Raw genomic sequence first — 4,386 nt, 5'->3', positions numbered from 1 at the left:
CCCGCGGGCCGTAGTTTGCCCACGGCTGCCTTAGACTGTTGTGTAAGGAGTCCTCAGCTGCCGAGAGTATAAATGTGGACATATTTGCATCCTCTCACATCCTCCACACATTAGCCAAAGCTTTGAATGGTTTTGATTTAATGTTGAGGTTCTTTTTTTTTAAAAATATATTTTATTGATTTTGTACAGAGAAGAAGGGAGAGGGATAGAGAGTTAGAAACATCAATGAGAGAGAAACATCGATCAGCTGCCTCCTGCACACTCCCCACTGGGGATGTGCCCGCAACCAAGGTACATGCCCTTGACCGGAATCGAACCTGGGACCCTTGAGTCTGCAGGCTGATGCTCTATCCACGGAGCCAAACCAGTCAGGGCAATGTTGAGGTTCTTAACTCGTGGGAGGGTCATCATCCTGATATTATTCCGAGACTGCATGGTTATATCATGGGTTAAGAATACCTAGTTGGCCATTACAGGTAATGTTTCTGTCATTGAGATTCTTAATCAATCAAGAAGATGTGAGCAAAGCTTTCCTTTCTTTTTCTTTTTTATTTTTCACTTAGATTCATTCTTTACCATTTGTTTCTTAAAAAACTTACTCCTGCATGGGTATAATAACTTTCTAGAACTTGGGTGGGTCTGATGCACAGACATTGATATATACACTTGCTTACATATTTGTCCTTCTTTTCTATCTGAAAATTCTGTTGTGTGGTTAAACAGTCCTTGATGGCCACATCCAGTTCAACCAAGATCCACTTCATAGAGTCCACTAAAATGTGTAAGTTCTTTCTATCTGCCAATATTATGTCCTATAGCATAAATAATTAATGCATATTTTACAATTCAAATAAAGAAGATGAGCTATTTATAAAGCTAAAAGTTCTAGTTCCAGAAAATACTTGAATAGTTTTAAATTATCCAAATGATTTCACTTGGCACTCCGACCTTCATTGCATAACAGTTTACCTACTCTTCCTGGGCATTTGCTTCCTTTATTGCCTTTACCTAGAAAGGAATGTGCGTCCATGCAAGACTGAATTTGCTTTTATTAAGTTGCAGATCTTTCTGAAGTGTAGGAGCACATACAGCTTGTTAACACCTTATGCTATCACAAATAAGCGACTCATATTCTTACTCCTCCATTCTTTTTCTTCATTCTGTGCTGCAACATTTGAATCAGGATCAGTGGGAGTTATGCAGATGCTCCCAGAGGAGGTCCAATTCTCCCAGGACATCTAAATAGCATGGGGAGACAGTGTCAGTGAAGGGAGTTCAATGGAAGAGATGGGATCTGCTGCTGACATTGAATTATGAAAAAAGATTCATGCAGGAGGCAAGTAGTAAGGGACTGAGTTGTTCATAAAACCCTTAAATTCAAACATATTCTCTGTATTTACTTCAACCTTGTTCCAGAAAGACATGCTGTACATAAAGATGACTGTTTCTTTCACAGCCATTGTGCCATAAAGGAAATAAAAATCTATTTTGCTTGATGGCTTTCCTAGGAAAAATAGCACTGTCTCCTGGAGCTAATTGTACAACATACCTTGATACAGAGAACTGCATGCATGACATTTGCAGTTGTTAGGTGAATGCTGAAAATTAAGTAGCAACTTCAGCTTAAGGTGGGACTAAGAAAGTTATTTGTGATGCAGTGTGATAGTGAGAGCATTTTCTTCCAAATGCAGTGTGAAAAAGAAAGCTGAAAATGTTTGACAGTATTCCAGTTGGCAAACAGTATGATTTTCATCAGTCAATACTGCTGAGCGTTCAGTGTAAACGCTCACCTGAAAATGCAATCAACTGAGGAGAGCTTAGACCCGAGCACTAGCCCCATTCTAAACAGTGTTACATATGTGTTTGAGCACATACATGAGTAACCTTTCAAAAGAATTTCTCACATCTGACCATATGTTCTTGTGAATGCCATTAAAATCCCTGCCATGGTTTTCAGAACAAAATAAACATAATTTGCATTTGGCACCAACATGAACTTGTAATTATCTTGGGATAAAAATGATACAAAGCAATATTTTAAAATGACTTGTATGCTGGAGTTCCCTGCTTCTCAAAAGGCATTCAGTAAGAGGGATGGGAGCTAAGCTGGTTGTTTTGATCTTGGCATAAAGAATTTAGAGCCCTATCTGGATTGGCTCAGTGGGAAGAGCGTTGGCCTGTGGGCTGAAGGGACCTAAATTCGATTCTGGTCAAGGGTGCGTACATCGGTTGCAGACTCCTCCTCAGCCCAGGCCCTGGTCAGGGCATATGCAGGAGGCAACCAAAAATACATCGATGTTTCTCTGTATCTTTCCCTCTCTCTTCCACTCTCTCTAAAATCAATGGAAAAATATCCTCAGGTGAGAATTAAAAAAGATTTTTAGAAAAGGCATTTTCTGAACATTTATAATACTTAGTCCTATTCCATGGGCAATTATTTTCTTGCATATAGTAGCTAATTGTTTGTTAAAAAGATTTTCTAAAGTTTCACTATTCTATCTGTTGAATTTTGCTATTATTATTATTATTATTATTATTATTATTGAGTTTGATTGTCAAAGTGTTGTTCCCAGGAACTTTCAAATCTCCTTGATAAGCATAAGGTTCTATCTGTCTTGCTTTGTTGTGATGTGCAGATTTCATTGCCAATGTTACCTCTTCCAACCTCAGCCAGACTTTGTATTCTCATGTCTTCACTTCTGCAGCGTCTTTATTATATGGCACTCCTGTCAGACTTTTCTCTCTAACCGACTGTCCCAAATCCACCTTCAGAATATTGTCATCAACACTACTTATAATTTTAATGCTAAAATGGGATTCCTTGACACCCTAGACTGGTTAAATCAACAGTTTCCATTTCTCCACAGCCCCATCTGGCAGTACTCATTGCATCTGTAACTGAGTGCATGTCTGACTTGTATGCTCCTTGAGGGAGGGGGTCATATGTCATATGTATTGTTGCTTCCTTAATACTCAGACACAGGCCCTCAAGTATCTGTGTAGTGGGTAAACTTGAGAGTGACTGTGAATTCTAAACACATATTTCAAAGTTTAAGTATCTTCAGCCATTTTTTATTGGTAAGATTCAGGAATTCAAAAAGTTGGGGGTGAGGAACAATCTCTAAAGTTTACAGATTTTAATCAATTGAAGTTTATGGCTTGATCTTGCAATCTTTCATTGCACTCAGGATCGCATAAAAGCTTACAGCATATTCCTCTCTTCACAGTAGTCAGCAAGGCTCAGCTTCTGGTTGATCCTCACTAAAAACCTGCATTGGGAGCCTTGGGGAGGGAGCTCAGTTATAACTGAATAAAAACATTTTATTAAAAAAACACAGTACTTGTGAGGTCAGTTTCAAGAACAGTTTGTATCCAATTCTTTGAAACTCATCTGTAAATTACAGAGTGGGAACAACTATGTTGTATCAAGACCAAGAGAAAAACTTACAGATTCATCAATAACCATGAGAAATGTGTACATTTCCCATATTTTTGTTCCCTTAAAAATGCACATATTTTCTGCCAGCTATATTGGCTCCAATTATATGATAACATACAGATTATTGTTCAAATATCTCAGCCTCGTAAATGGATTCAAAATAATCAACCTTAGAAACATCTATTAGTTCATTTAATTTTATTTTAAGCCTCCATTTCTATTCATTTTCTTTTGTTCATAAGTACACTTTAATTTTATTTTTCAAGTATAAGTTGATTATTTTTTACATGAGTCTAGGTACTCTCCCTCTCCCCCCTTCCATCTCTGTTTTACATCTATCTATCTATCTATCTATCTATCTATCTATCTATCTATCTGATGTATCTATCATCTATCATCTATCTTTATCACCTATCTATGTATCTCTATCATCCATCATCTAGCTATCTAAATATATTGTCTATTTATCATCATCTATCTATTAAATTAGAAAGTAAAGGATGTAGGAATTATATTATCAACAATCCTCCAAAGATTCAAGCTATACTTATTTCAGTTTCTTAAATGACTATGGTTAACTCATTCTCGATAATCCATCTGCCCAACAGATTTTATTGGGATCAACACTTCTATGCCACAAGTCAAAATTTAGTTTTAGCTCTCATTTTCTGTGAGAATCTTATTGTGGGTAATGGTGAGGAGGCGTTAAAGGGAAACCCAGTCCAACTTTTATAGCTTGCAGGCCAGGAAAATTAGTCACAGTTCAAGCATGACAGAGAAGCCTTAGGCATTGAACTCTAATTACACCTAAATTATCTCTAGCAGGTGTTTTTTTTGGACATTTTATTTACTTATTTATTTATTTATTTATTTATTTATTTATTTTAAATTTACCTTTATTGTTGAAAGTACTACAGATATCCCCTCTCCCTCGCCCCCCCCCCCCA

The sequence above is a fragment of the Myotis brandtii genome, unplaced genomic scaffold (genome assembly GCF_000412655.1).
Source record: "Myotis brandtii unplaced genomic scaffold, ASM41265v1 scaffold1102, whole genome shotgun sequence".
Lineage (NCBI taxonomy): Eukaryota > Metazoa > Chordata > Mammalia > Chiroptera > Vespertilionidae > Myotis > Myotis brandtii.
The sequence above is the reverse complement of the archived record's forward strand: the minus strand, read 5'-3'. Positions refer to the sequence as shown.